We start from the raw sequence: 25,183 nt of genomic DNA on the forward strand, positions 1-25,183 counted from the left end.
ACTCGAACCTCTGATCTTTCGGTTAGCAGCCAAGTGCATTAGCCATTGGCACTGCCCAGGGACTCCTGCCTGCTTAGCCAGATAGTCATAGGCCAGAGACTGTGCCGAACTGTCTCTCTTTACATTCCAAAAATAGAAACCCTACTCTGAGAACTACAACCTTCAAGTTGCATTTCAAAATCTTATTAATTTAGACTAGCGGAAATAATACATTTTATAAAAGCTTAAGTGTAAAGAATCTGCATTTTAGACTAATCTTCAAGAAACATCTTTACAGTCGCGTTCGTATATCCAAAATCTCAAGCTAAGTTCACAAAAGTGGTCCTTAAAAGGCTTTAAAGAGGGGGAGAATGATAGTAATTAATATTTTTTGTTGTTGGTCTTTACGTGAGACTTCTAACTAGGCTGACCAATTGCCCTAGTTTGCCTGGGACTGAGGGGAATTCCTGGACACTGAACTTCCTGTTTTAAAACTGGGACAGTTCTGAGCAAACTGGGACAAGTCACCCTACCTCATATGTCTGGTTCTTTAACCTTCTGAAGGAGTTTAAACATCAATTGATCCATAAGTATTTATTAAGGTTGGTTTATTTCTGCACAGTGCTGTTCTGGGCACTGTCAGAGATACAGAAGGAAATTGCCTAAAATCCTGTGACTCTTTCATTGTTCCCTGAGAGTTTATAATCTAATTTCCCTAAAATCCTCCATGACTGCTTACAAAACATTACTGTGTTCCACTCTTGGGATGCAGAGATGAATGAGGGACTGAGTGTGGCCTCAGGAATGTATTGTCTTTTGGGGAAGAGGGACAAAGATAAAATACATCACAACTTGGTAAGGGTTACTGCGGAGCTGTTGACAAAGCACTGGGTGTGCACAACATAGCAGGACACAACCAACTGTGCCTGCAGGTGCGGGCAGGCACAACTATTGGACAAGGCAGCATGTGATAGGCTTCATGCAAGTAGCCTAGACTCAACAAGGGAGGAGAGCTTTATGTAGAAGATAAGAATGGGAAAAATAGATTAAGGTCAAATTACGAAGGGTCATGAATTGCTGCGAAGAGTGGAGTTCCTTCTATAAGCACTGGGGAGCCATTGGAGGCAGTCGAGCAAAGAAGTGGTATGGTGACCGGTATTTTAGGAAGCTTCATCTAATAAAAATCGTAAACCAGGGCTTGCATGATGTAGAGGAGATTCTGAATTAATGAATTAAAACCAAGGACGTTTCAGCACATATGGAAGAGAATATTAGAGACGGTCCTCCCCTTTTACTGCAGAATACACATACTGGCTGGAGGGGGCAGGCGCAGACCCTTGGCAGCGCGTTGAGAGGGTTGGGAAGTCGATGCACCTGCAGAGACAGGAAGTGGCGCCTCTTCTACGTGGAGAATCATGGCAGCCACGAACGAAAGGATTTGTAAGCTTTTTTTATCCATTAAGAGCCATTCTATGATGGAGGAAGTCGCCTGTAAGGAGGAACTGAGAAGACAAGATCTCACAGTTCCAATTTCAAAATTTAAACAAACAGCTAGGAAAACGGTTGCGCCCATGCCGTGTCTAGACTGAATCAAAACAAAGTTAACGAGAAAAAGCCTCTATATCATTCCATTGCATAGACTTTCCAATTCCTTTCTCATAATCTATTTCCATTTCCAATTCTACCTCTACAAAAGATAACCGTGTCTGCTTGTTCATATATTTACAAAGACAGTAGGATACATAGTAGCTTAGGAATTGCTTCTTTTCCCCATGATTTTAAATGTGCAACGAGGTTCTTTCTAAAACACATATTTGCAGATGTCACTTTAAACACTATTTTCTGAGATTATATTTTCCATAGAAAACAGATGTCTGCAATTATCCCTTTTTTGACCTCTGAGACTTATCAAAGTCAAATAGGTAATCATCCAATCAGACGGGCTATCATTATCAGAAGAAAAGTAATTATAATCTGAATATGTTTGAACATGATTATTACAAGCTTTAAACTGTTGCACTTCTGATTGGGGCAGAACTGGAAGACATTATCACTTCATAATTCAAATGATGTAACCTCGCTTGTTTTTGTCATTTAGAATGTGGAGAGCTAAATTTATTTAACAATATAATTCTTTAAACACGAACAAATTATGCAATAATCTCTTTAAAACCATGAGAATGCTTCTCAAAATCTTGACAGCAAAATTAGGGAAATTTTTTTTAACTAGAGCGAATCAGAGCTCAAAGCCGAGTCCCATCAGAGCAGAAAGCTTTAGGCAGACATGTTCATTTGACAGACATTTTGTGATCTGCTTGGTTCTTTTAAAGGGACCAGCTGTCTTCCTGCCTACCTGCAGGGGCCCTTACCTGGTAAGCCCCAAAACAAAAAGAGAACCAGGCCAAATACGGAAATGATGAGAGAGAGAGTGAAAAAAAAGAAAAAAGAGAGAGAGAGAAAAGGTACAAAGAAGAGGTGTAAATAGAAAAGTGAATTCAATTCCAAACCAGAACTGAGAATTCAGATTTAGGGAAAAAGGTGTTAAAAACCTAACAACTGATAAGTATGGAGTGAAACATCATTTTCCAACGAAAATCTTATAAACGCTTGATGATACAATTCTCTAGTCCAAATGTTTGGTTAGGTGCTTGCTTAATTTGGTTAGATGTCCTGATTTTTCTCCATCTTTTTCAAGATTCGTTCCTTTCATACTGTGTTTTCCAGGTGGCTGCTCACCTGCTCAGGAAGGAGGGGTGGAGATGGCAGGGCATTCCTGGGGCTGCTGCTGGGACCTAAGTTAGCACTGAACTGGGGAATGTGCACAAAAGTCGGCACATTGAGCCCCACTGGAGAATTCCTGTAGCTAAGGTGTGGTATGGTTAAGTGTTCTGCTGCTAACCGAAAGGTTGGCGATTCAAACCCACCCGGAGGCTCTGCGGAAGAAAGAGCTGGCAATCTGCTCCCGTACAGATTACAGCCTAGAACACCTGATAGGGCATTTCTACTCTGTCACATGGGGTCGGTATGAGTCAAAAATTGTCTTGACGGCACCAGGTAACAACAACTAGGAGTGTTTGGTATTTGTGTTCTCTGAATGCAGCATGGGCTAAGAGTTAGTAATAGCAAGAGAAGAGCCTTTACAGGATTTGAAAGGTGCTGAATGGTTATTTTTCCATAAGCACAGCGTTTCTTAGAACAGTGGTTTAAGAGCTGCCATTCAACGTATAATTCTAGCACATCAGAGTGAAGACCTGAGGCTGCCCCGCAAATATAGCAGACTTGGTAAAAGCCAAGTATGCACTTAATGCCTCTTATTGCAGTGCCTCCCTTGCTTAAATGCCTCTTTCTTTCTGTTGACTCATCTCCCTGTACTTCTTCCCTTCTCCTGCCTCTTCCATGCCTATGTGTACAATTTATTCATTCAGCAAAAAGTTTAATAAATGCCTAACATGGGCCAGACACTGTGAATATGTTGTTGTTAGGTGTCCTCCAGTCGACTTTTGACTCAGCAACCCCATGTGACAGGATTGCCCCATAGGGTTTTCTAGGCTGTATTTTTTTATGGGAGCAGATTGCCAGGTCTTTCTTTTGTGGAGCTGCTAGGTGAGTTTGAACCACAAACCTTTTTCTTAACAGCCAAGCACTTAACCTTTGCACCACCAACCCCAAGGCCGTTGCAGTCGAATCGATTCCAACTCATTGTGACCCTACAGGACAGAGTAGAACTGCCCCACAGGATTGCCAAGAAGAGGCTGGTGGATTCAAACTGCCGACCTTTTGGTAAGCAGCCTTAGCTCTTAACAACAGCACCACTAGGGCTCCATTGCACCACCAGGGCTCCTTAAACCTATTGCTGACGAGTCAATTCCAGCTCCGAGTGACCCTATAGAACAGAGTGGAACTGTCCCACAGGATTCCCAAGGCTGTAATCTTTATGGAAGCAGGCTGCCACATTTTTCTCCTTGGAGTGGCTGGTGGATTCCACCGCCGACCTTTCAGTTAGCAGCTGAGTGCTTTAACCACTGTGCAGCAGGGCTCCTTTTAGGGTGGTGCAGTGGTTAAGAGATATGGTTACTAACCAAAAAAGTCAGCAGTTTGAATCCATCAGCTGCTCCTTGGAAACTCTATGGGGCGGTTCTACTCTATCCTACAGGATCCCTATGAGTTGGAATCAACTCAACAGCAACGGGTTTTACTGTGGATATAGCAATGAAAAAAATATCTTTGCCCCTCCAGTGCTGACATTCTAGTTAAATTCTTGCTAACTCTGGCTGCTTAACTGTTAACCTATAACAAAGATATTAATGCAAATATCAAGGACTTAATATTTTTAAAAAAGAAAAAAACAAGCCCACTGCCCTAGAGTCGATTCCGACTCATAGCAACCCTGTAAGATAGAGTAGAACTGGCTCTCAGGGTTTCCAAGGCTATAAATTTTGCAGAAGCAGACTGCCACATCTTTCTGCAGCGGGGTCGCTGGGGGGTTTGCACCAACAACCTTTTGGTTATCAGCCAAGCACTTAACCACTGTGCCACCAGGACTTAAGATATAAACCAAAAAAAACCAAACCAAACCCATTGCAGTCAAGTCGATTCTGACGCATAGCAACCCTATAGGACAGAGTACAACTGCCCCATAGAGTTTCCCAGGAGCAGCTGGTAGATTCGAACTGCCAACCTTTTGGTCAGCAGTCGTAGCTCTTAACCACTGTGCCACCAGGACTTAAGATGGTGTTCTTTTAGCACCCAGAGAATCAGCATCTCTGGGGGTAGTGCCCAGGAATGTGAATATTAAACTCCCCTGGTGATCGGGACCCTCCCGAAGTGTGAGAACGATGATGTAAGCTGTGATAAGATGGTGGAGACTTGCAGACTGAGCCATAGGAGGGTTGATCTGTGCTTCCAGGATCTTTGTTGATGCCACCTGGAACTTCACCACATAGATGCGTGCCCATTCGTCACGCACCTCCCACCCCCAGCACCAAGGCTGGGCTGTGCAGAAGCCTCCTCCGCTGTCTAGTGCTGTGGACACTGAGCTCACTATTTTGTTAGTCCTTCAAAGGCAGAGATTGTTTGTTTAACATGATTAATGGTTTATAACTCATGTCATCAACACAAGGGCAGCGGTGGTTCAGTGATAGAATTACCACCTTCCATGAAGGAGACCCGGGTTTGGTTCCTGATAAACGCACCTCGAGCGCGGCCACCACTTGTCTGTCAGTGAAGGTCTGTGTATTCCACTGATGTGCTGAGCGGATTTCATCAGAGTCTTCCAGACTAAGACAATCTAACAAGAAAGGCCTGGTGACCTCCTTCCGAAAAATCAGCCAGTGAAAACCCTGTGGATCACAAAGGTCTGATCCAGTTGTGCACGGGGTTGCCATGAGTCCAAGGCTGACGCAACGGCAGCTGACGGCAGTGGCTTAGCACAGTGCCCGGCACGGTCTGGGCACTCAGGGACACCTCCGTGAATGAATGGATGGCCGTCAGTTTCAGTTACCAAGATCTTTGAGGCTCTGTTCAGTCTGAGCAGAAAGGATCTCTGTTTTCATGGTCCCTGCTGATCACAGGCTTTCTCAGACTAGTATATTATTTCACAAGATATTATATTAGAAATTTCCACCTTGATTCTTCCTCTAAATTTCATCCAGCATAGGCATTTAGGCTATGGTACTACTTTTAGATGGAGATTTTTTTTTTCCTTGATACTTAGCCCATCATGCCTAGTATTTTGTACATTTATGCTCTACTTCTGATGGATTTAGCTTATCAAAGTGGTTGGCATCCAGCTGCCTCCCCATTTTTTTCTCCTTTCTTCTAATCTATTTTGAAGTGATTAAACAAACAAAGAAACAAAACAACCAAACCCCAAAACTCAGTGGCTTAAAATAACAACCATTTTATTATAGTTCATGATTCTGTAGGTCAGGAATTCAGGCAGAGTTCAACTGGGTAGTCTTCTGTTTCAGGAGGCATTGGTGGCGGTTACTCAATGGCGTGAAGCTGGTGGATGGGCTTGCTTGGAGGACCTAAGACAGATTCATTCACGTGTCAGACACCTTGTTGGAGATAACTTGACGGTTGAGCTCAGCTGGGACTGTCAGCTGGAGCTCCTCCATCTGGTCTTTCCAGCACAGTGACCTTAGGGTAGTCAGACCCCTTACACGGCAGCTTAGGGCTCTAAGAAAGAGTGTTGCAGCTAACAAGGCAGAAGCAGCATGGCCTTTTATGGCCTGGCCCCAGAAGTCCCATTTTGTCCCTCTGTGGTACATGGAAACACTCACAAGCTCACCCAGACACCAGGGTAGGAGATATGGATCACACATCTCGATGGGAGGAGTGTCAAGGAATTTGTGGGCCACGTTTTAAACTGCCACAGACTATTCGGTCACAGCCCTGTTTCTAGGGAAGGGGGTTAAAACAAATGAGCAAATGGCCCTGGGACTTGATTATTTCACTCCGTGATTCTCCACTACTCTCTTCATCATACGATAGTGACTTGGAATAAGTACGCATATAAATGTCAGAGTGGCCTAATGTAGTAAAACTCTCAATGGAATGCCTTTCTCTATTGCAAGTTCATTACACAGTATGAAAATTGGCATCCCCCAAGGACACAATCCCTAAAGGCATTTCTCTCTCCCGTTGTAATCAGCAGTGCCTGTGATACAAGCATGCTCCTTGTCCCTGTCCCCAGGCCCCCAGAGTGGGGACGGGACCCTGTTCAGCTAGACTGAAGCGTGATGCCCTGTGTCTCTGAGTGGAGGCACCGGCCATCTGAACGACATCTCCTCTCGTGCCTCCAGGGCTGTTCTCCCTCTGAGCTCCCGGGCTCTCTGACCGGCTCATTGTGTCAGCAGGAGCAGCAGTCAAGGTTTATTTTGGTTGCATTCCTCTATGCAATTATCCAAAAAGGAAAACACAAAGGCGTTGAAAAATGCAGCTTGTGCTCTTCCAGAACGACAAGCGTTCTCCTGGAAATCTTTTATTTTAAAAATGACATTATACTGCTATGTTTTTGCTCAGTTTTCATTACTTTTATCAAAATTTCTTAGCAGAGGCCCAAGTGGCTTGGCTAAGGTAAGGCGGGAAAGTTACGACGATTCATTTGTATACATTTGTCCTGGTGGGAATTTGATGAGGTGGAAAAATTATAGAAATATTAAATTAGAAGTGCCTATGACATTATTTTCTGTTCTATTTGGAGCCAGACACAAGGTACAAATATTAAACGGCAATTCAGTGAGTCATGAGCCCCCACCGAAGCACCTTGGTTATTTGTAAACTGAGGTGACATAAGCTTTCTCTTGCCTCTGGTATCCTTGGTACCTCAATTTTGACGAATTCCTTAGCTCACCCCCCAATCCTGTTCTTCCATTAAAATCCCTCCCTTAAAGCAACAGTGCATATGGCTCCGGAAAGGAAGGGGCCAGACAAGCCACACACTCGACTGTCCTGAAGGCCCCTTGCTTTCCAACAAACCTCTTCCAGCAAGATGCCCCCCAGCCTGGGCCCTTAGCAGCACTCGCCCTGAATCAGAGCTGGTGAGGCCAGTTTATCAGTAAGGATCTAACCAGGAAACAGAAACCACTGGAGTACTGAAAACAGAAGGGCTTTGATGCAGGGATCGATTACACAAGGGATGGAAGAGCTAAGAGGCCAGCCAGGAGGCAGTGAGGAATCCAGGAACTACAGAGACAGGAAGCTGACTCTGCCGGAGGGCAGAAGGAAGAGGAGCGGGGTTCCTGGGGCTCAGGACCGGTGTCACCTGGTGGAGGCTGGGATGGACCTGCCTGGCAACAACTGGAGCCAGAGAAGATGTGCAGCTGCTGAAGCGGAAGGGAAGAAGTACCTGATTTCTTTCTCCCTGTCCCCGCCCTCCAATTTCCCAGCCGTGCCTCCTCTTGGCCAGCTGACACCCGAGCCTGGGGAAGCACCCCACGGGGCCACCACCACCACCACCGGCTGCCATTGAGTCGATTCCAATTCATGGTGACCCCATGTGTGTCAGAGTAGAACTGAGCTCCATAAGGCTTTCAGCAGCTGATTTTTCTAAAAGTAGCCAGGACTTTCTTCCAAAGTACCTCTGGGTAGACTATAACCTTCAACCTTTTGGGTAACAGCTGAGAACATTAATTGTTTGCACCACCCACGGATTCCTCTACAGATGTCAGACCCCTTCCATTCAGAACAGGGTAGGAAAGGGTAAGAAACAGATCCAGGATACACACCAGTAACCCCACCAAACTATTCTCATTCAGGTCTCTGTGGTTGCTCCAGGAACTTGTACATGTCCACCATGTAGCCCAAGGTCACTGTCAGCTGCGCAAAGGTCTCATCCACTGACATCAATTCTGACAACCTTGATGTGAACTTGTCCAGTAACAGCCTTTCTCATTAAAGCCTCATCCCTGGTCAAATTTCTAACCTTGGTCTACCTGTTCCTTCAGTCTCCCACCCAGAGCTTTTTCTCCTTACTTATACCTTGCTGCCTTCTAGCTCACTGTTGTTCTCACTGACTCTCCAGTATCTTGACCAATTAGACATGCTCACAGGTCCATTTTTGTAAGCTGACTCCAGCTCTAGTGGCTATGGCCTGAGTTTTGTATCAACTAATCCTCTTTCTCACCATAGAAATAGTCTAGCTTTTTCTCTGCTCCAGGAGAAGAAAGAATAGGCCATCACAGAATTTCGCTCTCAAGAAGAGCCCAGATTCAAGGGGAAGGGAGTTAGACCTTACCTCCTGGGTGAAATGTGCCGAGGTCACACTGCGGAAGGGCTTCTAGGGTGGGAGATACTGTTGGGGCCAACTTTTGAAATACAACCAGCCCAGGCAGGGACTCTATAGACTCCTCAATCCTAATTAATGATGTTTCTCAAAGATCTCTTCCTTTCCTTCCTCCCTTCCTGTTCTTTCCTTCCTTCCCTCCATGCATCCCAGTCTTCCTTCTCTTTTATTTTCTTATACTACCTAGAGACCAAACCCACTAAACCAAACCCACTGCTGTTGAGTTAATTCCTACTCTTGTTCTTGTTGTTGTTAGGTGCCATCAAGTCGGTTCTGACTCATAGTGACCCTATGCACAACAGAACGAAACACTGCCTGGTCCTGTGCCATCCTTACAATCGTTGTTATGCTTGAGCTCATTGTTGCAGCCACTGTGTCAATCCACCTTGTTGAGGGTCTTCCTCTTTTCCACTGACCCTGTGCTCTGCCAAGCAAGATGTCCTTCTCCCGGGACTGATCCCTCCTGACAACATGTCTAAAGTATGTAAGACACAGTCTTGCCATCCTTGCCTCTAAGGAGCATTCTGGCCGCACTTCTTCCAAGACAGATTTGTTCGTTCTTTTTGCAGTCCATTCAATATCCTTCGCCAACACCACAACTCAAAGGTGTCAGCTCTTCTTCGGTCTTCCTTATTCATTGTCCAGCTTTCACATGCATATGATGTGATTGAAAATACCATGGCTTGGGTCAGGCTCACCTTAGTCTTCAGGGTGACATCTTTGCTCTTCAACACTTTGAAGAGGTCCTTTGCAGCAGATTTGCCCAATGCAATGCGTCTTTTGATTTCTTGACTGCTGCTTCCATGGCTGTTGATGTGGATCCAAGGAAAATGAAACCCTCGGCAACTTCAATCTTTTCTCCGTTTATCATGATGTTGCTCATTGGTCCAGTTGTGAGGATTTTTGTTTTCTTTATGTTGAGGTGTAATCCATACTGAAGGCTGTGGTCTTTGATCTTCATTAGTAAGTGCTTCAAGTCCTCTTCACTTTCAGCAAGCAAGGTTGTGTCATCTGCATAACACAGGTTGTTAATGAGTCTTCCTCCAATCCTGATGCCCCGTTCTTCTTCATATAGTCCAGCTTCTCGTATTATTTGTTCAGCATACAGATTAAATAGGTATGGTGAAAGAATACAACCCTGATGCACACCTTTCCTGACTTTAAACCAATCAGTTTCCCCTTGTTCTGTCTGAACAACTGCCTCTTGATCTATGTAAAGGTTCCTCATGAGCACAATTAAGTGTTCTGGAATTCCCATTCTTCGCAGTGTTATCCATAGTTTGTTATGATCCACACAGTCGAATGCCTTTGCATAATCAATAAAACACAGGTAAACATCGTTCTGGTATTCTCTGCTTTCAGCCAGGATCCATCTGACATCAGCAATGATATCCCTGGCTCCACGTCCTCTTCTGAAACTGGCCTGAATTTCTGGCAGTTCCCTGTTGATATATTGCTGCAGCCGTTTTTGAATGATCTTTAGCAAAATTTTGCTTGCGTGTGATATTAATGATATTGTTCTATAATTTCCACATTTGGTTGGATCACCTTTCTTGGGATAGGCATAAATATGGATCTCTTCCAGTTAGTTGGCCAGGAAGCTGTCTTCCATATTTCTTGGTATAGACGAGTGAGCACCTCCAGTGCTGCATCTGTTCGTTGAAACACCTCAACTGATATTCCATCAATTCCTGGAGCCTTGTTTTTTGCCAATGCCTTCAGAGCAGCTTGGACTTCTTCCTTCAGTACCATCGGTTCCTGATCATATGCTACTTCTTGAAATGGTTGGACATTGACTAATTCTTTTTGGTATAATGACTCTGTGTATTCCTTCCATCTTCTTTTGATGCTTCCTGCGTCATTTAATATTTTCCCCCATGGAATCCTTCACTATTGGAACTCGAGGCTTGAATTTTTTCTTCAGTTCTTTCAGCTTGAGAAACGCCGAGCGTGTTCTTCCCTTTTGGTTTCCCATCTCCAGCTCTTTGCACATGTCATTATAATACTTTGTCTTCTCGAATTCCTACTCTTAGCGACCGTATAAGACAGAGTAGAACTGCTCCATAGGGTTTGCAAGGCTGTAATCTTTACAGGAGCAGACTGCCACGTTTTTTTCCCATGAAGTGGCTGATGGCTTCAAGCCACCAACCTTTCAGTTAGCAGCCAAGTGCTTTAACCACTGTGCCACCAGGATTCCTTCTACTCAAAGATAAAAAAAAAATATATATAGGAAAACTTAATCTTTGGGAAACAGTGAATTTCTACATCCAGCTCAATCCCACATTAAACCTTAAAAGATTTAGTAGCAATTTGTCTTGATTTTGCCAGACTAAATAATAATACCCTCCTCATTAACATATTTTAATATATTAATAGAGAGAGACTGAACTGAAGACCTGCACCCAGGAAGCTGGCTCTACTTGCCATCTTCCCCATTACTGTCAGGCAACATAACACCTTCCAGGTGTTAAACATTCTCAACCACAGAGCCTTTCTGCAATTGCTCCTTTCTTCTTTGTGCTCTTGGCAGGGGCTACACTGATCCACTCCTTCCATCAATAACAGGATTAAATCACAGCTAAAGACCAGCTGCTGTAGGGTCGCCTCTGAGTCCTGGCAACTCCACGTATGTCAGAGTAGAACTGTGCTCCAAAGGGTTTCTATAGGTTATTTTCAGAAGTAGGTAGCCAGGTCTTTCTTCCGACATGCTTCTGGGTAGACTTAAACTGCCAACCTTTTGATTAGCAGTGAGTGCATAAACATTGGCACCACCCGGGGAATCAAGACAGAGATAGGGTCAGTCTCAGAATTAATTCTTCAAAACCCAACAGGAAGAGGTGCCACTGAGATTGTGGTTCAGGCACGAGTAGCCCTTGATTAAGCAGGAAGCACCACAGTGAGAGGGGCCATCCTGCCCAGCTGCCTTATCTTCCCACAGGGAAGGAGGACAGAAAGCTTAGAAAAAGTGGCTTTTTCTGCAGTTATCTAGCTTCTATGGAAAAAGTAGACAGGTGTTCACACGCAGAAAAGAGAAGGTGGTCTTCCCACTTGATGTTAAGTATTCTTCGAAGATTGTTTTATTTTCTTTTATAGTGATGCTAACTTTGGCTAACCGTAGAGACAAAGACTTAATAGACTGATACATCCTAATCATGAACTCTGCCACCCATCCGTCAATTTGTCATACCGTGTTGCCTTGTGTGTTGCTATGATACTGGAAGCTATGCCATTGTTTTTCCAGGATAGCAAGGTCACCCACGATGGACAGGTTTCAGTGGAGCTTTCAGACTAGGGAAGACTAGGAAGAAAGGCCTGGTGATCTGCTTTTGAAAATTCCTCAATGAGAACCTCATAGATCACAACAGAACAAATTCAACTCGCTTGCTTTGGATGGAGCCCTGGTGGCACAGTGGTTAAGTGTTCGGTTGCTAACCAAAAAGCTAGCAGTTCAAATACAACAGCCGCTCCTTGGAAACCCTATAGGGCAGTTCTACCCTGTCCTATAGGGTTGCTATGAGTCAGAATCAACTGAATAGCATGGGTTTGTCTTGGTTTTTGGGTTTTGTTTCAGACAAGTCATCAGGAGTGATCAATCACTAGAGGAGGACATCATATTTGGTGAAGTGGAAGGCCGGTGAGGGGAAGGGAGACCCCAGTGAGATGGATTGGCACCATAGCTGTGCAATAGAATCAAACATGCTGGCAATTGTGAGGATGACCCAGGACCAGGCAACATTTCGTTCTGTTGTACATAAGGTCACCGTGAGTTGAAGTCGACTTGACGGCAGCTGGGAACAACAATCATGAACTAGATTTCAAGATCCTTGAGGGCAGGTATAGGCAATACACCAAAATGCTCAAACTACCAAATAAATATTTAAATACTTAAGATATTACAGAGGTAAATTTAAACCAGTGGAACACCTCTTTTGAGTTCTTATTTCCTTGTCTCAGGGGCCAATTTCTGGAAAATATAGTTATGTTTCCGTTGAGCTTGGCACTAAAAACCCGTGGTTTTCAAACCTATCAGGGTCAACACCTCCTTTTATATGGAATATTCGTAATGTCCCTTTAATATCGTGAATAAAACTAATACATATAACTTGTCCTCATACATTTCAAAATCAATGCAATTCCCTAACTAATTTAAGAGAGAGATCAAAAAGTTGCCGATGGTAAAATGATGTGCAATTCAAAATGTCAACGCTCAGGCACGGCACTAGGAGACACAATCAAGCAGTGAGATGCCTCACCTGTGTGGAGAGGTACCATGAACATAATAGTTACAAATGCAGCCCATACATGTGGTTGTGTTTGCCATCAGTGACATGATTTTATGAGATACTTAAAAACTCTTTAGAACCCTCTGAACAAAACAGAGTGTAATCTTTATTTATATGGCAGTGGAAAATCAGTATACATTAAAAACAACAACAACAGCAACAAACAAAACCTGTTGCCATGGAGTTAATTCTGACTAGTTAAGAGCTACGGCTGCTAACCAAAAGGTCAGCAGTTCAAATCCACCAGCCACTCCTTGGAAACCCTATGGGGCAGTTCTACTCTGTCTAATAGGGTCGGTATGAGTCAGTATACATTAAAACAATGCAAAAATATCTTGTTATGAAATTTTAAAACTGAGTTAGGGTCTAAGGTCAAATAAAATTAATCAGGTTTTTCACCTACAGAAAAATTTTTCACCTACAGAAGTATCCAGTAAAACACTTAAAAGTCATGTGGAATGCAGGATAATTTTTTGTTGGTGGTAGACTCCAACCACTCAATACCAATAGTATCTCCTACCCTTGTGACAAACAAAAAAAAATCCCCAAATTTTTCAAAATACCTTTAAGGGCATTGAAAACCACAGCTCTAAAATGTTTATTATCATCATCACCAGCATCCACATGGCTAACTTTTTTGGGTTTTCTGAGTGCTAGAAACAGTTCTAAGAGCTTTATATGCATTAAGTCATGGGTACAGTTATGATTTCCTTATCACATATGAGGAAGCTGAGACACAAAGAGGTTAAGTAATCTCCCCAAGGTCATGGAGCAAGGACATGGTAGAGCTGGGAGTCAAACTTAAGGAGTTGAGAATTCCATTACCTCTACTTCTCTTTGCTTCTCTGCTTGTGAGAGTTTTTTTTCCCCCAACCTGTTCCGGCCTGAAAGGTCTAGGCTTTCATAATATGGAAAAGACCTTCAGATAACCACAGAAAACTCTATTTATTCTGCCTTGTTTCTCTTTCTAGGCATAAAAATCTAGCAGCAAGATCTCAAGTGGCCCTCAAAAGAGCCCTCAGAGCTCAGCTCTTAACTTACCGTCTTGACCTTTTCTGATCTTGCTTTTCATCCATGGGCTGCTGACCTAGTTCATCCATTCTTGCCATATGATAACTTAACCTAGTGAAAGAGTCATAATTTACTGCCTACCTCTTGCTTTTCCAATTATCCCGTTTGAGCTTCGCTAATCTTCTCTTCACCTCTCCTCACCTCACGGAGCTTTTCCGTTTGCTCTGTCAGACCACTGGGTATAGCTATGATAACCGGCTTTGACTCCCGATGTCATCTCAAACAAAGGTCCGCTCCACCAGATGGGGTGTTCCAGAAGCGATTAGCTCACCCCTCACCCACAGTTGCTCAGCTTGTGGCTCGGTGAGGGTTTCCCAGAGCAGACCTGGAATGTGGAGTTCCCTTGCTCATTGCTAACCCCTCTTTCAGCTCTTCATTAGCAAATTCTTCTTGGTTTCTGTGCAAGCTGATTATAGGCTCTCTAACACTGACACTTCTAAATTAAGTTGTGCAAGACAAGGTCTCCTTTTTCTGTGTGGAACGTGATGTCATATAAAGAAGCATAAGTCCCCTGGTCCTTGAAAACCTACCGGTTACTCTAGCAGTGACCTCCACCAGGACCTCCCCTGAGGGCGGCATCCGGTGGTGTGAGATATTTTGAAGAGACACAGATGCATTTGAATAGGATTATGCACATGATTCTAATTTGCATGTGACTATAATGGTTACTCTAAGGGAATTTTGACATCAACTCTTTGCTGTTATTCCCTCCCTCCTTTCTCTGTTCCTATTCAAGTAGCCACTATCATTAAGCCCAATACTCTATAACAGAAAGGAAGAAAGAGAAAGAGCTAAGTAAAAAGGCAAGAAAAGAGAGAACTGTGGGAGCAGTTCTGAGATTTTGGTTGAACCCAGCAGGCCATTTCCAGCTATTTGAACCCTGAGAGAAAATCCAGACTTCTAGAGAGCATATCTAACTCCAGTCAAATCACAATCAGGATCGGTGATGTTTTCCTCCATCATCGTGTAGAACAAGTATCCAAAAAAACCAAACCCATGGCTGTTAAGTCAATTCTGACTCATAATGACCCTTTAGGACAGAATAGAATTGCCCCATAGGGTTTCCAAGGCTGTAATCTTTATGGAAGCAGAAAACCACCAGCCTTTTGGTTAACAGCCGAGAGCTTTAACCACTGCACCACCAGGGCAGCTCCTTTCCTTTCTTCTGTTTTCCCTTCCCCTTTCTCCCGACTAAAACAAACACAAAGACATTAATATGGTACTAAGAAGACCTTCTCTCACAAGTCTTGTAGAGATGAGGACCAACCTACATGGAAACATTTTAAGCTCATCTAACAAGAAACACAAGGGAAATATAAAAAGTACTTTGTTATACCAGCAGATAAAATACCATTCTAATTCATCTTCCAGACTTTACAAATTCAAGCTCTCAGTGATTCAATTGCTGTCTAATACAAAAGCAATATGGTATTTCTGAGTCATCTCTTATGAGTTTTAATTCCTCTTCTCCTGCCTGCAGGGCTCTTCTGTCAATAGAACACAGCCTTGTAGCTTCAAACACCACCAATACCTCTTGCCTTTACCTCTTTCCAAGCTCTGGTCAGACTTTCTAACTACTAGCTGGCCATCTTCAGCAGAATGTTCCTCAACATCCCTAACTTGCCTCTCCTAGGCACAAGTACTCCTCGTTCCCCATCCATTCCATGGCCCAAACTTCCATCATCCCAATCCTGCCTGGAAGTAAGCCAATGGTATATTTGCTCATATTCTATGTTGTGCTATGGTATTTACGTACACATGGTGTATCTCTACATCAGACTTCAAACTCCTTAAGAGTAGGATTTGTGATTGATTCGTCTTTATATTCATCACATCACTTAGCCAGTGCGTTACACACTGGAGCACTCATGAAATATTTATTTCAAGAATTGAGAGGGGATTCAGCCTTCCGAGTTGGGGGCAGTGAAATCAAAAGGATTCAAATGATCAGAGAAGGACTATAACACTATTATGGCAAAGTCCAGGGCATGGAGAAGGGGAGCGTTGTCCTCTTCAGATGCCTTACTGAGTGCTCGTCATTCTCAACATTCAATAAGGCGTGGTTGACTGGCTGACTAATGCTCATCTCCTTTGGAAAACTGTTAGAGTGGTGGGACAATGGCATTTTCTTTTCATTAGCCCTAAGGCACAAACTCAGTAGCCAGAACATGTTACGTAGATACTTTCTGCTTAGTGTCACGGGCAACTGACCACAAGTCCCTGCCCCTGCTGCACTGCCACAAACATGTATAATGTCTAAGAACTTTGGCTGAAAGGTGGTAGGTTGTTACCATTATCATCATAGTTTTTCATCTTTCGCACTAAACTATGAGGTAGGATGAGGATCTACCTTATTACATAGCTTATTCATCTTTATACCGATGAGGTTCTACTTTATTACATACCTTACTCATCTTTGTAGCTATGAATATCCGGCCCACTGATGCTTAATAAATATGTTGAACATCAAGTGTTTCTTAGCGCTTGATATGTTGTTGTGTGCCGTCCAGTTGATTTTGACTCATTGTGACCCTACAGAGCAAAGTAGAACTGCCCCCATAGGGTTCCCCAGGCTGTAATCTTTACGGGAACAGATCAACAAGTCTCTTCTCTTGCAGAATGACTGGTGATTTCAAGCTGCCAATCTTTGAGTTAACAGCTGAGTGCTTATAAGTGAGATTAAAAATACTCATGTAGGGGCACAAAATTATTAAGAAAAACTACTAAACAGCTGTTTTTTAATGTTCACAAAAATGGTCCTAGAATTAATATGCTTAAGTTTTTAAAATTCAATTAAAGCAATTTTTTCCCCTCAGAGTGTGTTCTATACACCACTACATCAGAGTTACCTGGGAGATAGACAGGTAGGCAGATAGGTAGATAGATAGATGATAGATAGACAGGTAGATAGGTAGATAGATAGATGATAGATAGATAGACAGGTAGACAGGTAGATAGATAGATGATAGATAGATAGACAGGTAGATAGGTAGATAGATAGATGATAGATAGATAGACAGGTAGACAGGTAGATAGATAGATGATAGATAGATAGACAGGTAGATAGATAGATAGATAGATAGATAGATAGATAGATAGATAGATAGATAGATAGATAGATAGATAGATAGATAGATAGATAGATAGATATAGACAGACACAAAGATAGACACATAGATAGAGAGACAGTTATTTCCCACTGTGATAGGGTCTGGGGGCCTACATTTTTAACAAGCACCATAGGGGTTTCTAGAGTAAACTAAAATTTCAGGGTATTGATCTAGAGTGACGAAGGAGAGAACAGTCATGGGAAGAGTTGACGCACCCTGAAACTTAATTCTTCAAAGGATCCAAGGAATTCTGTCCTTAAGACACACAACAGATCACTTTCATCTTGGATGGCTTAAATCCAGGAAATGGGGAAAGACCTCACGGAATTCTTTCTAATGCTATATTACGAAACACAGACTCGCCATCATCTCTTTAAACTTGACATACACAAGAGCGAAACACTGGGTCAGTCATTTCTCTGCTGGCAATGAAGCAAGCTTGACTAGCTTGTCCTCCTTTTTAGTGTTTTTTTATTCTGTTAAATAAATCCAATATTCTTAAATATCTACTTAGTGAAATACACACACGATGTGCTTTGGGAGTAACTTGGAATACAAATCAACCATATGCAAGGAGATCATCACCCAGGACGTGTGACCAGAGGTGAGCGTATGAAAGTGAGGAAGTAATTCAGAACACTAAAGAAAGGTTACGGGGCAGTGTTTGTTGAATGCATGAAATGAATCATATAAGAAATAACATCTGGGTGTTTTGAGGAGAGCGAACATTTCAAGCTGGGAGTGGTATTTGAGCTGAATCTCAAAGAATGGAGAAGATCTGGAAAGGTAGACAGGAATAAGAAGTGTATAGCCAGAAGCTGGAATGACATGAGGAAATTTTATATGACGAAGGATAAATCTGTTTGACAGGAGTGGAGGTTTAATCAAGAAAGGTGATAACAACCGATGACTGCCCTGACAGGGAGCACAACAGAGAACCCCTGAGGGAGCAGGAGAACAGTGGGATGCAGACCCCAAATTCTCACAAAATGACCAGACGTAATGGTCTGACTAAGACTAGAGGAATCCTTGCGGTCATGGTCCCCAAACCTTGTGTTGGCCCAGGACAGGAACCATTCCCGAAGACAACTCATCAGACATGGAAGGGACTGGACAACGGGCTGGAGAGAGATGCTGATGAAGAGTGAGCTGCTTGTATCAGGTGGACACTTGAGACTATGTTGGCATCTCTTGTCTAGAGGGGAGATGGGAGGGCGGATGGGGTTAGAAACTTGAAGTAATGAGGTCAAATGGCATGTCATTGGCCTTCCGTCCTAGACTGGAAGGAAGGGAGTGGGCTGACTCATTAGGGGAACAGTAAGTGGGAGTATGTAGTAAGGTGTATATAAGTTTATATGTGAGAGACTGACTTGATTTGTAAACTTTCACTTAAAGTACAATAAAAATTATTTTAAAAAGGTGGGAAACAGAAGAGTTAGTTGCAGATCTGTTTTATTTCCGTACCAAGAGAATTTGAGACATTTTCCTGTAAGGATTTGGATCCATAAGATTTGAAAAAAAGGAGTGTCATGGATTGAATTGTCCCCCCAAAATATCTGTCAATGTGCCTAGGTCACGATTCCCAGTACTGTATGATTGTCTACCATTTTATCATCTGATGTGATTTCTCGATTGCTATGATGTAATAAAGTGGATTAGCAGCAGTTATATTGCTGAGATCTATAAGATTAGGTAGTGTCTTAAACCAGTCTCTTTGGGGTTATGAAACAGAGAAGTGAGCAGAGAGACATGGGGACCTCATACCACCAAGAAAGCAGTGCCAGGAGCAGAGCACATCCTTTGGACCTGAGGTTCCTGTGCTGAGATGCTCCCAGACCAAGGGAAGACTGATGACAAGGACCTTCCTCCGGAGCCTACAGAGAAAGCTTTCCCCTGGAGCCTGAATTTGGACTTCTAGCCTACTGGACTGTGAGAGAATAAACTTCTCTTTGTTAGAGCCATCCACTTGTAGTATTTCTGTTACAGCAGCACTGGATGACTAAGACAAGGAGTATTTCAGGAAGATTAATCAGATGGCAGTTTAGGATGGTCTTTAAAAAGAAAAAAAAATGTGAAGTGGGTGGACCAGTTAGGAAGCTATCGCAATGTGCCAAGCATGAGATAAAAAGACTTCAACTAGGCTTAGAGTTTAGTAGGAATGAAAAGAAAGACAGAAATGCAAAAGATATTGCAAAGTGAAGAAAGGACTGACACAAGTCAGTGACCAAGTGGAGACGGGTGTGAAAGAGAGAGAGAGAGCAATCAAAGATGGGCATCCTTTTTAATCTTGTAAGTATTGATCACTGGTTGGCTGTATCCAACCTTTGTAGACAAAGTCATTTCCTTTGTGTCAGAGCCCTGCTGATGCATTTTCTGTTGACTAATATCAGCTTCGGTTATAACCTTGTCTGTGTGCATATTCAGGCATTTCTCTTTTGGATTCTAATGCAAGATGTTACCAGAGGTGTCTGATTATACTTGTTGAGGGCAAACAGAGAGTCTGGCAAAAGCCAGGCCTTTGTATAAGTGATAACTCATATCTTAGCCCATCTGCCTTTTAGTGAAAGTATTCTGGGTCAGACATAAGCAAATAAACTGGGGGAAAAAAACCCAAAACAAAAAACTCACGTTTCTATGACAGATGACAGATAGATGACAGGCAGGTGGGCAGGCAGGCTGATAAACAGAAGAATCGTGATTAGGAGAGAATGGTCAGCACATACTATGTGCCAAAATTTCAAAAAACTGAACTGTAGTTCCCAGGCTGTATTTAGTTTCCAAGGGAGGAAAATGAAAGCTATTCTTGAGGCTTCCTCAACTCAGAAAGAGAAGAGAAAGCAGACCCTGAGGCTTTTGAGGGAGGTTCATTGTGTTCCAACTCAGACATCATCTAAAAGTAGTTCTTCCGCTTCAATGATGAATGTGTGATAAAGGTTGAAAATAAGGAACTTGAAGTAATGAGGTCAAATGGCATGTCATTGGCCTTCCATCCTAGAGACAAGGGCAAATGCTTCGTTGTGTCTTATCTGGAGGGGGACAGAAAATTATCTTAACAATCCCCTTAATGAAAAATCAGATGTTTGCTGCTTCTTCCTGAGAAAACACCAAATGGCAGATGACGCGAGTACAGCGGGAGGGCCTGAAGGCCCTGGGGCCCGGGAATGGGAACTTTCGGTGGCTTCTGTAGAGGCTTCGGAAGTGGCCTGTGGGGTCAGGGTTGCAGACGTGGTAGGATTGGGGCCGAGACCAGGGCTGAGGAGCTCGTGGAGGCAAAGCCGAGGACAAGGAGTGGCTCCCCTTCACCAAGCTAGACTGCCTGATCAAGGACATAAGGATCAATCTCTTCTCCCTGGAGGAGATCTATCTCTTCTCCCTCTCCATCAAAGAGTCTGGGATCATTACCTTCTTCCTGGGAATGGCCCTAAAGAATGAGGTTTTGAAAATCATGCCTATGCAGAAGCAGGCACGCAGTGGCCAGCAAACCAGGGTCAAGGCATTCAATGCCATCGGGGACTACAACGGCCATCTCGGCCTCCACATTAAGTGCTCCAAGGAGGTGGCCATGCCATCGTGGGACCATTATCCTGGCCAAGCTCTCCATCATCCCCATGTGGTGAGGCTACTGGGGGGACAAGACTGGCAAGCCCCATAGTGTTCCCTGCAAGGTAACCAGCCGTTTGGCCTCAAAGCTGGTGTGCCTCATCCCCCACCCAGAGGCACTGGCATAGTCTCAGCCCCTGTGACCAAGAAGCTTCTGCTGATGGCCAGTATTGATGGCTGCTACACCTCGGCCAGGGGCTACACTCTCTCCCTGGACAACTTCACTAAAGCTACCTTCGATGCCATCTCCAAGACATACAGCTATCTCACCCCCGACCTCTGGAAAGAGACCATGTCCACCAAGTCTCCCTACCAGGAATTCACTGGCCATCTCGTAAAGACCCAGACCAGAGTCTCGGTGCAGAGGACCCAGGCTCCAGCTGTGGCCACCGCATAGTGGTTTTTATACAAGAAAAATAAAGTGAGTTAATTAAGCCCCCCCCAAAAAACCAGATGTTTGATGGAGATGGGAAGTTATCCTTGAGAGGTGGAAGCAGAAGATAGCCTCAAGGAGAACCAAGGAACACTGCAGGAAGTGGTTAATGAGCATGTACTTCTGGGCAAAGGGATGCAATGAAACTTCAGTTCAGACATGGGTAAAAGCTGGTGAGAAGCAACTTGTTAATAAGGAAAACGGGGTAATGTCCACACCTGAGCCTGGGCCTTCTCTGGCTGTGTGGCCAAAAAGAAAGAACCTGTGGAGGCTCAAGTACTTGGCAGAGGGCAGAGAAGGGGCATCTGTGCCAAGTCCTTATGTGTGGTGGGTGCGGCAGGCTGAGAGCGGAGCACCTTGACGACGTGTGTGAGAAGTGGTACTCACCAGCGGAGGGCGGAGGCAGAAGCCATCTGAGGTCCCGGTTCTTGCCTGGGATCCAAATTACCACCACCTTATCACCAATTCTACCTGTGCCTCTTCCCTGCCCAATGGGCAGAGGCTGATGTAAAGAGTCAAGGAGGTGCAAAAACAGCAATGGTGCATGGATTCTTTAGGCAGCTCTAAGGAACTGCCAGGACAGAAGTCTGCCATGTAGGAACAGAAGGATAGATTCTGTAATGACGATGGTGCTGGGTGGCACTAGTCGTTAGGTGCCAACTTGTGGCAACCCCATGCATGAGGGAACGAAAAGTTGCTCCGTCCTGCACCATCTTCATAATCGGTTGTGGACCACTGTGATCCATAGGGTTTTCATTAGCTGATTTTGGAAGTAGGTTTCCAGACCTTTCTTTCTAGTCTGTCTTAGTCTGGAAGTTCTGCTGAAACCTGTTCTGCTTCATAACAATACAGAAGCCTCCACTGACAAGACAAGTGGTGGCTATGATTGAGGTGCATTGGCTGGGAATCGAACCCAGGTCTCCTGCGTGGAAGACAAGAATTCTACCACTGGACTACCAATGCCCTCTGTGGCTGGCACTTAGTGAATGCTTATTAGGTCCAGGTGCTATACTAGGCCCTTCACATCTTCTGTTGCTTTACACCCTCACAGTGATTTAGGAGGTACCAGTATGATCACCATTTCACAAATGAGACGATAGAGGTGCAGAGAAATCAAATAACTTGCCAATATTTATACAGCCTGGGTTCCTAATCACTGCTAGATGGCTCTCCCCCACTTCTGAGTCCCAAGAAGAAACTCACTAAAGGACTGGAAACACAGATTAACTGACTCTCCCCCAGACTAAAGGCCTTTCCCATAAGTGTTTACACTCACCAGCAGATGTTTTGAACAAAGCCCACACGCAGCTAAGTGAACATCTTTTACTTAACTTCCTGATGCAGGTGAAGGGAAGAAATAAATTTGCCCCATCCTAGGCAATGGCATCTCTGTAATGATGAAAAGCACTGTAATTTTAACCTTGTTATTAGATTGAGCAAAATTTATGCTGGCAATGAAAAAAAAAAGGAAAAGATTTATGAGATAGAAAATAGAAAGATAAACTCTTGTCCCTTAGTGGCTATTAGAAACATTGTGAAAATACCATAAATGTGTGAAAGATGACATGATTATTTTGCATTTCCACTGGGCATTTCCTACTTTGCAAGGATTTACAGGGGCAGAAGTGCATAGTGAAGATGGTGGAGCAAGTAGCAACACGCTGCAGTCCTTCTCCACAGCCCAGGCCCACTGACAAAGCCCCAGTCTGGACTGGAAATTGGGCAGGTGGGTTTGGCACAGAGAGCACGCCCACTGCCTAAGGTACAGCAGCTCCCAGCACTCTCTTTACTCCCTGTCTGCTAGCCATCTGCTCCTGGGGCAGTTTTAGTGGCAATACCCTATCCCATGTTTCTTGAGAATTTGGTGGCAGGTCTATTTGAGTCTTCTGGTCTACCACAGATTCTGGAAAATGAGAGGGCAGTCAAGGAGGCACAAGGAGAACCAGCTGAGGTTCTTCTACCCACCCCACAAAGCTACATAAACACAAGCTTCCAATAGGTTGGTGCTACCAAGCTGGCCCCAAGGAGCTGTGGGAGGTTTTACAAAAGAAAAAAGGGAATAAAAGACCAGAATGTGGTTTAATGGAAACCAACTTAAAATAATTCTTGCAGCCAGCCAGTACTTTTGAAGGCCCATTCCCAAGGAGTTAGTCATGGCTCAGGCTGCTGAGTCAGACCCAGGATGCAGGTCATACAAACGTCTGGGGTTAAATCAGGCAATGAGTCCAAAGCCCCCAGACCAAGCAGCTAGTCTCATGAGCAGTAGGTAAAATCGGGTTTCGACCTCTGGAGAAACATGACGGCAAGCTTGGTTTTAATAGGATAGGACAGAAACTACTGGGGAAACTGGAGTTCCAAGATTTGCGCATCCTTTAGTGACATCAGTCATTCTTCTTCTTGTGCTGCCTCTTGTAGGGTTATGCGCCCCATAGAGAAGCACTATAAAAACCAGCCAGCTAGGTTAGGTGTTTACTCTCTGCAAACTGAATATCATTTCAATGGAACCATACTCTCCAATACATATAGCAAGAGAATTAGTTCTGTAACACTTGCCAATCACTTTGGGAGGCCCTGGGTGGCACAAACGGTTAAGTGCTCAGCTGCTAGCCTAAAGGTTGGTAGTTCAAACCCATTCGGAAGTGCCTGAGAAGAGAAGCCTGGTGCTCTGCTTCTGAAAGGTCACAGTCCTGAATACACTACGGAACACAGTTCTGCTTTACAGGACAGGAGGTTACCACGAGTCGGAATCAAATGGAAGGAAACCCGTTAAAGGAGGTACTACTTACGTAAATGGATGGGTACACAAATTGTCTCGTGACGTACTTTTAGTGATGTGGAGTCCCTAAATATATTAAAATGAAGGCCACACACCAGAAATACTGGGTTGAACAGGACTCACTATCACGACTCCTGTATTTGACTGAGAGAGGGTTTGGGTTCCTGTAATCCATATTTAAATTTAGGCTGCAAATGGAAAAAGTTTTTACAACTCCAAACACACTTGCTACTACAGAGAATGGTGACGGAAGCAAAAGTAAAAATAGCTGCTCGCACCACCGTTTGGGAAAATCTAAATCTGAAAATGATCGTTTCTATTTGCATGCTACCAAATAAGGCCCTTAGGGGAGCCATGAGTTGCCAGACTTCTAGCGGCTACCTGATTCCAACATGATATGGGGGCATTCTTAAGAAGGAGATTTGGATATTCTAAAACTTACCCCTGATGTGTGACCTTAAGTTCCTTATCTGAAAAATGGGCCTAATGGCAACTGTACAGAACACTTATGGCTCTGTTCCAATTCATGAGTTCCGTGCTTTGAACATCTCAAGTTTATGGGAAGAATCCCTCACCTCTGAAGAGGAACTTTGGCTTTTAGAAGTACTTTCACCTACATCATCTCATTTGATCACCTTTGATCCTCACATATCCTCAAGGGAAGGTATTTCTAAATTGTGTGATTGTCATTCAGAATATCATTGAACCGTGGGCCTTTTTGTAGAGACAGAATGAGTCACTACTGGGTAGGGAAAAAAGGAACAAACAAATGAAGACTAAGAGATTTAAAGACTAAGCTCTCTGTGTACATGTCACGTGGCCCTGTGTATACCGATACCCTTCAAGTGCCAACACCCACTAGAAAGGTTTAGGAGTTGCTGGCAGCTCAGGTGTGTTTCTTCTTCTCGGTGTTTTTAGAAGACAGTGTAAAGAGAGTTAGGGAATCTTCTGACCTTTTGTTGTGAAATTTCCTCTGCTTATTGTCTAGTTGTCTACTTACTGGGAGATGGGTCTGTTTGCCTTAAACAGACGGCGCAACCTTTAAAATAAGCAGACTTCTGTGACAGGTTGACTTATTTTGGATGTGCAAAGATGTTTACCAAGCTTCTCATCTAAGATTTGAGAATTCTTCTGTCTCCATTA

General features: G+C 43.8%; 1 non-coding gene and 1 pseudogene across 1 annotated transcript; one reads left to right on the forward strand and one right to left on the reverse strand.

Annotated features, from left to right (window-relative positions):
* The first annotated feature begins 20,339 nt into the window (after positions 1-20,339).
* LOC126077487 (40S ribosomal protein S2-like) lies at positions 20,340-21,228 on the forward strand (annotated as a pseudogene).
* A 928-nt stretch (positions 21,229-22,156) lies between these two features.
* Positions 22,157-22,227, reverse strand: TRNAG-UCC (transfer RNA glycine (anticodon UCC)). Its single transcript has one exon. It is a non-coding gene; the product is annotated as a tRNA-Gly (tRNA).
* Positions 22,228-25,183: the final 2,956 nt, after the last annotated feature.

Source organism: Elephas maximus, chromosome 5, assembly GCF_024166365.1.
Source record: "Elephas maximus indicus isolate mEleMax1 chromosome 5, mEleMax1 primary haplotype, whole genome shotgun sequence".
Classification (NCBI taxonomy): Eukaryota; Metazoa; Chordata; class Mammalia; order Proboscidea; family Elephantidae; genus Elephas; species Elephas maximus.